This window comes from Ranitomeya imitator, chromosome 2, assembly GCF_032444005.1.
Source record: "Ranitomeya imitator isolate aRanImi1 chromosome 2, aRanImi1.pri, whole genome shotgun sequence".
Lineage (NCBI taxonomy): Eukaryota > Metazoa > Chordata > Amphibia > Anura > Dendrobatidae > Ranitomeya > Ranitomeya imitator.
The window spans coordinates 420,446,984-420,456,235 of record NC_091283.1 but is presented as its reverse complement, the minus strand read 5'-3'; the positions used below and the strand labels follow the sequence as shown (position 1 = coordinate 420,456,235).

At 44.4% G+C, this 9,252-nt stretch overlaps 1 pseudogene; it reads right to left on the bottom strand.

Annotated features, from left to right (window-relative positions):
• Positions 1 to 3,129: 3,129 nt before the first annotated feature.
• On the bottom strand, positions 3,130 to 3,346 carry LOC138668019 (U2 spliceosomal RNA; annotated as a pseudogene).
• Between the last annotated feature and the right edge of the window lie 5,906 nt (positions 3,347 to 9,252).

Genomic DNA, 9,252 nt, shown 5'->3' with positions numbered 1-9,252 from the left:
AAACAAAAAATCGATGCATTTTTCAGAGCTAAAAAATCAAAAATTGCAGCCCTTCTACACCTATTTTTAAACACCCTCACATTTTGTGAGACAATAGTGAATACCATGCTTAAGGCTGGAAAAACAAAACATATGCTATACAAGCAAAAATAGAAAGCCTTTGACTTAAGTCAAAGCTCAAAAAAAAGAAAAAAAACAAAAAACAGAAAAAAGAAAAAAAACACTTATGCATATTTCCAGACCACTTTAGCCAGTTCCTCCACCATCATCCTCTACCATCTGCAACGAGTGGCTGGTTTCCGACCCGCTGGCCTCTCCACTCTCACTCCACCTTGATTTCTTGACACCTGCTTTTCTCTGAGGTGCCACATCCTCCTTTTCTCCGTCACTTTCCCCACTACCTCCTCCGTGATGCTTTCCACTCTCACCACCATCATCAGAACAAAACTCTTCAATATACTCCGGATCTGAAAGATGTACAGAAGTCTCCATACATTCCGCGCCCTCTTCAGCGTCCTGCAACTGCAGGGTGTCCGGGCGCTCCCCTCCTTCAGCACTTGAAAAGCCTCTTTGCACATTCTTTAATGCTTTTACCAAAGCTTTCTCCAAACCCAGATTCCCATACTTTTTTTTAGTTTTTTTAGCAGGCACCAGAACAACACTATCTGTAGTTGCACGGGCACCAAACTGGAAAGGGAGAGGTGACTCCTCTTCCTCTCTGGAAGCGACTGCCTCCCCGATATCTGCTAGGGAACTCACTGGAGCTTCAGCAACCACAGCTGGAGTAGCAGGCCTGACCGCGGTCACTTGTGCAAAGGACCTAGGTGTGGTTCTGGCCCGACACTCCCGAAGGACATGTCCATCCTCACCACACGCATCACACTTCACCTGGTTTTTACAATCTCTCGCTATGTGACCGGTCTCATTACACCTCCTGCAGGTTGGCTGACTACTGCAGGACTCTTGGATATGGCCATAAGTGCTACACCTTCTACAAAAGAAAGGAGCATCAGGGAAATACAAGAAGCCAGTATCTCTTCCGATTGTAAAACTCATAGGCGGATAGTGAATACCCCCTGGTCCCTGGGGGTCCACCGCAAACCTAACAAAGTATTTGTATTTTCCCGTCCACAGGCCCTCCTCATTATTTATCCTGTGGGAGAACTGCACAAAAACACAATGCCTCCTCAGGAAAGCAGTGATACTATCCTGGGAGCAAAAAGGATTGTGCATGAACACAACCACTGGGACATCCCCCTTAGAATAAAGTACAGTGAAGATAAGTCCATCCAGAAGGGTGCTCTCTTTCAAGCCAGTCAAAGTTCTGAACAGGTTTTGGCAAGCAGCCATAGTAGAAAGAACCAGCACATACCTTCCATCTCTCCGAAACTCTTGCAGGCAAACGATATCCGACTTCTTTATCTTCAAGGCATCATAGAAGATGGCATTCACCAAGTAGGACAGGGAGAAGTGTCCCTTCTTCTCTTCAGCGACCTCAATCCGGAATCCATTCTTGACCCGGGGATCCCCGGTCCCAGCGAATTGCAGCTTGACTCCCATAGTCACGCCTCAAGGATCGCCTTCTCGTTCCTTCCTCACTATCCCCCTATAGCAGCATCTGGCTTAAGCCACCGAAGTGGCGATGCCAGAAGGCCGAGGGACAGCACTCAAAGAACCTCCTGGTCAGACACTTGATCTGAGCCAAAAGGCCGAGAAGCGATAGCCTGAAATGGTTTGCCACTCCGGACGCCCCATGGCCTGCAACCAAGACCCACTGTGGAGAGAGGCCAAAAGATGATTGCCCAGGGATAGACATTTTTTTCTAAACTCTGGATGCCTTCTCAAATGGCAGTTCTGGTGTGTGTGGGGGTGTGTGGGGGGGGTGTGGGGGTGTGTTCAAGTTGGGCCCAACGCGTTTTTGAAATCTGCATAACTCCGCCTAATCTGCATAACTCCGCCCATTTGAACACACCCTCCATCCCTTTTGTGCTAAAGAGTGCAACTATTAGTGCAGGTCTACAAATTGCCCCTTTACAAAAAAGACAAAAAACAACAGCATCTCAATTCGCAGACACGGTGTTTAGGGCTCTTGGCCCTCGTCAGTGCGAAGCAAGAGAACTGATTTGGCTAAGTGAGAGGCACTGGACTGGGGTCTAAGGGGTAACGTTCCTCCTGATGGATGGAGAGTGACATACCAGCTGACTTGTCAAGGTAAAGAGGGCTATTCAAGAAACGGGCAGAGCGAGTGTGTAATTCAAACACCAGACGGGCTAGCAGTTGTCTTGCCAGCTGCCCTGAAGCTGGGCACAGACAGACAATCCCCCTACCATGTGGTCTGCTGCTGCTCCAGCAGCAGACTGAAGACGGCGCCATTTTTCTCTGCCTTAGATAGGTCCAGAGCCCATTGTGACACGTGAGAGTTCCGGAGTCAATGGCTGAAGGCCCCATTGTGACAGCAGGTGAAGGTTCCGTGCACAGATTCTATCTACTGCAGGCAGCAGCAGCGCACCTAATTGGTCAAAAGCATTAGAATACTACTCACACAGTGCAAGACAAGATGGACAAGACTAGCACATTCAAGCAAGATCATCACAGACCCACCCCATTTTTCCTTCTTTATTTAAATACATATCATACACCACATAATTAAAAGTCTGTGGTCCACAAGAGGGAGCCAATGTTTTACAAAGGAATTTGTGCATGCGGTCACAAATGTAGTATGTATGGCCGAACTACTCGTAGGATACTTCAATTTAAACACTTCATACTGACAGACAGACAGACAGACAGACAGCAGGGGCCTAATTTTGTAGATGGCACAATATATTAGCAACACTGCTACAAAGGCCTCATTCGGGCCTACATCTAAACACACCTGTTGCAACCAGCAAAGATTGCTTGATTGCTTGATTGATTGCATATTGGATGCAATCCAATGCTGAACATGCACAGGTGAAAGCAAGGCACAGGAAATGTTGCAAACGGTCCAGTGAAATTGAGCAAATTGCTACATTTGCCATCTGAAACGTGCTTCTTTGACCCTGAAAAGAATTCTCCGAAAGGGTTAAATGACAACTTGCTCTGCTGATTTCAATTCAATTCAATCTGTTTTTAGAAACCGGATCAGAGAAGGGGTGCACTGTTCCCGAAGATACTGCAATATCGGGTCAATGCGTGGAGTGGACAGAGCAAGCTCCATTTCCAGCTCCCTGTTCTAAAAATCCATTTAATATATGGTCCCCAAATAGGGGACGTATCAGATATTAAACTGATAAGAACAGATTTTTTTTTTTATTTTTTTTTTTTTATTCCCTCAGATGGGGAATTTCACGGTCTAGAAAACTATAACCAAAGAAACATACCCAAACGGCTGTGCCAAAATTAAAACACAAAAAGCCGTTCCCATCATCATCGGAAATAACTCTCTTTTTTCAAAATACATATTAACATAACAAGAAAAACAATCAAGAAGTATTCACAAAATATCTCCATTTCTTTACCTTCCAAATGGCCTCTGCATCAAACTCCCCTCTCCTCTTCACCTCCCACAAATAACAAACATACAATTTCCCCAAAATCACCCTTACACAATCCTTAACTAAAATAGCTTTCCTCTTGAAAACATACACATTCCTTACATCCCACAACACTTCCTTTATACATGCAAGCATCAACCACAACACTCTTCCTTTCTCACCATCACACATTCCCAAACCAAACATAAACACCTCAAAAGATAACAAACTCACACCACCCAATTCTTTACATAAAGGCCCCATTCTTGCAATCACATTCCTAGCATACTTACAATTCCAAAAAACATGTATCACACTCTCACTTCCACCACAACCCTCTCTCGGACATATCTCCCTTCTCACCAAACCACGGTTCCTTTGAAATTCTCTCACAGGTAATACTCCATGCAATGACTGCCACACAATCTCACTCTGTCTATTTGTCATACCATCCATTCGTACCTTCTTCCACACTTTCTGTACATCCAACCCTCTAACCATATTGATATCACAATCTGTCTCTCTACACTCAATCATCCTATACACAGCCTTCTTATTACTCAACAACCGAATATCCACATCACACAACTCATACTTCATCAAAAATTTATAAACCCACACATACCATACAGGCACTTCAAACGCCACCAGACACCGCAAATCTCTCTCCCACCACCTTAAACGAAACAAATAAGCCCCAAACAAATACCTACACATACATGAATTTTTTCCATCTGCCCTAATCATCCTCAAAACATACAACACACTATTTACACCAAAAAAAACTTCAAGGTTAGGAAAATTCAAACCACCCTTTTCCAAACGCTTTACCAAAGTTTCTCTCTTTGCCCTCTCCATTCTAGAATTCCATAAAAAAACAAACAGTACCCTATTTAACCCTCTCAAACACATATACCCTGGCGGAAAAACCAGCGCAATATACAAAAAAATAGGCAACACTATACTCTTTATAATCAAAATTTTCCCAAAAAAAGTAAGGCTTCTCAACCTCCAAAAACACAACTTCCTCTCAACTTTCTCTTTCGCATCATCCCAACTTTCCTTCCCATCCAGTCTCTCAGAAAACTTAACACCTAACACCTTAATAGGCCCCTTTACTTCATTCACACCAACATACTTACTCAAAGATCCTCCCCCAAAACTCTTACATTCACTTTTCTCCCAATTAACTTTAAAAGCAGACGCACCACAAAAAATAGACACTAATAACTTTACCCGTCCCACTGAACATTCTGAATCACATAATACACACACGTCATCCATATAACCACTAACCTTCCATTCCCTACCCCCTCCACCCGGCACTTGTACGCCCCGAATCACCTTATCCTTTCTTAACATACAAAGCAATGGTTCAATAGCACAAATAAAAGCCACAGGAGACATAGGACACCCCTGACGCACACCCGAAAAAACATTCACTCTCCTCCCAACATAACCATTCATCAAAATACAACTATAAATATTCTTATATAGACTTCTCACTCTCCCAACAAACTCAGCCGGAAAACCCATTTTTAACAACACTCTAAACAAAAAACTATGCGACAACCTATCATACGCTTTTTCAAAATCCAGACTTAACAAAAACACACCTCTCTTGCGACTCTTGCAATCCCACAAACAATCCCGCAACATACACACACACTCATGTATACGCCTTCCAGGCACCGCACAACATTGTTCATCCCCAATCACACTCCCTATCACATCACGCATTCTATTTGCCATTACCTTTGCATAGATTTTATAATCGCAATTTAATAATGTTATCGGTCTCCAATTCTTAATATTTCTCAAATCACCTTTCTTTGGTATTAACACCACCATACCCGCACGCATACTCTCAGCCACTTCCATATTTGCCCACATATATTTACAAACCTCCACAAAATCCTTACCAATCACCTCCCACATCACTCGATAAAACTCTACAGGCAGACCATCTTCCCCCGGCGTTTTATTTAACGCCATACTATTCATTACCTTCCAAACCTCATCATCTGTCACTTCACTCATCACACTCCCTTTATCTACCTCACTCAACTTATTCTCTAACACACACAACACTTCATCTTCCAAATTTCCATCCCTCCACTTCACCGCATACAAATCCTCATAAAACTTTGCTACCTCCTCACACATATCCTCCCCACATACTTCTCTCCCATCAGCCCCACACAGCACATTCATACTTTGTTTCTCCCCAAAGACCTTCTTGAAAAAAAACCGTGAGCATTTCTCATCATGCTCCAACCTATCAACCTTAGACCTAAACACAATACTCCTTCCCCTCTCCATCAAAAATTCATGAATTTCCTTCTTTACCACCAAAATCTCCTCCTCCACCACCACTCCTCCTTCCCTCAAAATATACAATAAATTTAGATGCGCATTTAAGCTCACAAATTTTTCTCTCTTAATTGCAGCAACCTTATATCCTACATCTTTAAAGAAAATTTTTGTCCGTTTTTTAACCCAATCCCACCACTCACACACATTCCCAAAACCACTCTTACCCTCACACCACTCTTTATAACATCTTACATACACCTTCCTCACCTCCACATTCTCCAGCAACTTACAATTTAATTTCCATAAACCCCTACCAAACACACCATTTACATTTATATCCACCTCACACGACACACACACATGATCTGAAAACAAAACATTCTCCTGCTTATAACTAATGGAAACCATATTTTTTTAAATAAAACAATAATCCAACCTAGATTGTATTTTTCCACTCTCAGAAAAAAAAGTATTCAACAACGGACTCACTTTACACAAACGCTGCATGTCTCTCAACCCAAAATCACTAACCAAATCTAATAAAACCTTACCAGACACATCCACATTCACTTTCCCCACATCACAATTCATATCACCCACAATCACCACAGGCATTCTCCCCGGCACAAAAAATTTAATTTTTTCAAACAAATCTTTCCGCTCATTCTTATCCACCGGCGCATAAACATTAATAATGCAAAATTTCACATTTCTATACACAAAATTTGCTAATATGCACCTACCCACCTCAATAACCACATAATCATTCAAAACAACTTCCCGCCCCTTTACCAAAATTCCCACACCATCATTCTTATTACATGCACTCCCAGACCATACTGATGCCCCATAAGGCCACTCATCCCCTTTCACACCATCCACCACCCCACACTCTTGCAAACAAAAAAATCGATGCATTTTTCAGAGCTAAAAAATCAAAAATTGCAGCCCTTCTACACCTATTTTTAAACACCCTCACATTTTGTGAGACAATAGTGAATACCATGCTTAAGGCTGGAAAAACAAAACATATGCTATACAAGCAAAAATAGAAAGCCTTTGACTTAAGTCAAAGCTCAAAAAAAAGAAAAAAAACAAAAAACAGAAAAAAGAAAAAAAACACTTATGCATATTTCCAGACCACTTTAGCCAGTTCCTCCACCATCATCCTCTACCATCTGCAACGAGTGGCTGGTTTCCGACCCGCTGGCCTCTCCACTCTCACTCCACCTTGATTTCTTGACACCTGCTTTTCTCTGAGGTGCCACATCCTCCTTTTCTCGGTCACTTTCCCCACTACCTCCTCCGTGATGCTTTCCACTCTCACCACCATCATCAGAACAAAACTCTTCAATATACTCCGGATCTGAAAGATGTACAGAAGTCTCCATACATTCCGCGCCCTCTTCAGCGTCCTGCAACTGCAGGGTGTCCGGGCGCTCCCCTCCTTCAGCACTTGAAAAGCCTCTTTGCACATTCTTTAATGCTTTTACCAAAGCTTTCTCCAAACCCAGATTCCCATACTTTTTTTTAGTTTTTTTAGCAGGCACCAGAACAACACTATCTGTAGTTGCACGGGCACCAAACTGGAAAGGGAGAGGTGACTCCTCTTCCTCTCTGGAAGCAACTGCCTCCCCGATATCTGCTAGGGAACTCACTGGAGCTTCAGCAACCACAGCTGGAGTAGCAGGCCTGACCGCGGTCACTTGTGCAAAGGACCTAGGTGTGGTTCTGGCCCGACACTCCCGAAGGACATGTCCATCCTCACCACACGCATCACACTTCACCTGGTTTTTACAATCTCTCGCTATGTGACCGGTCTCATTACACCTCCTGCAGGTTGGCTGACTACTGCAGGACTCTTGGATATGGCCATAAGTGCTACACCTTCTACAAAAGAAAGGAGCATCAGGGAAATACAAGAAGCCAGTATCTCTTCCGATTGTAAAACTCATAGGCGGATAGTGAATACCCCCTGGTCCCTGGGGGTCCACCGCAAACCTAACAAAGTATTTGTATTTTCCCGTCCACAGGCCCTCCTCATTATTTATCCTGTGGGAGAACTGCACAAAAACACAATGCCTCCTCAGGAAAGCAGTGATACTATCCTGGGAGCAAAAAGGATTGTGCATGAACACAACCACTGGGACATCCCCCTTAGAATAAAGTACAGTGAAGATAAGTCCATCCAGAAGGGTGCTCTCTTTCAAGCCAGTCAAAGTTCTGAACAGGTTTTGGCAAGCAGCCATAGTAGAAAGAACCAGCACATACCTTCCATCTCTCCGAAACTCTTGCAGGCAAACGATATCCGACTTCTTTATCTTCAAGGCATCATAGAAGATGGCATTCACCAAGTAGGACAGGGAGAAGTGTCCCTTCTTCTCTTCAGCGACCTCAATCCGGAATCCATTCTTGACCCGGGGATCCCGGTCCCAGCGAATTGCAGCTTGACTCCCATAGTCACGCCTCAAGGATCGCCTTCTCGTTCCTTCCTCACTATCCCCCTATAGCAGCATCTGGCTTAAGCCACCGAAGTGGCGATGCCAGAAGGCCGAGGGACAGCACTCAAAGAACCTCCTGGTCAGACACTTGATCTGAGCCAAAAGGCCGAGAAGCGATAGCCTGAAATGGTTTGCCACTCCGGACGCCCCATGGCCTGCAACCAAGACCCACTGTGGAGAGAGGCCAAAAGATGATTGCCCAGGGGAAGACATTTTTTTCTAAACTCTGGATGCCTTCTCAAATGGCAGTTCTGGTGTGTGTGGGGGTGTGTGGGGGGTGTGTGGGGGTGTGTTCAAGTTGGGCCCAACGCGTTTTTGAAATCTGCATAACTCTGCCTAATCTGCATAACTCCGCCCATTTGAACACACCCTCCATCCCTTTTGCGCTAAAGAGTGCAACTATTAGTGCAGGTCTACAAATTGCCCCTTTACAAAAAAAAACAAAAAACAACAGCATCTCAATTCGCAGACACAGTGTTTAGGGCTCTTGGCCCTCGTCAGTGCGAAGCAAGAGAACTGATTTGGCTAAGTGAGAGGCACTGGACTGGGGTCTAAGGGGTAACGTTCCTCCTGATGGATGGAGAGTGACATACCAGCTGACTTGTCAAGGTAAAGAGGGCTATTCAAGAAACGGGCAGAGCGAGTGTGTAATTCAAACACCAGACGGGCTAGCAGTTGTCTTGCCAGCTGCCCTGAAGCTGGGCACAGACAGACAATCCCCCTACCATGTGGTCTGCTGCTGCTCCAGCAGCAGACTGAAGACGGCACCATTTTTCTCTGCCTTAGATAGGTCCAGAGCCCATTGTGACACGTGAGAGTTCCGGAGTCAATGGCTGAAGGCCCCATTGTGACAGCAGGTGAAGGTTCCGTGCACAGATTCTATCTACTGCAGGCAGCAGCAGCGCACCTAATTGGTCAAA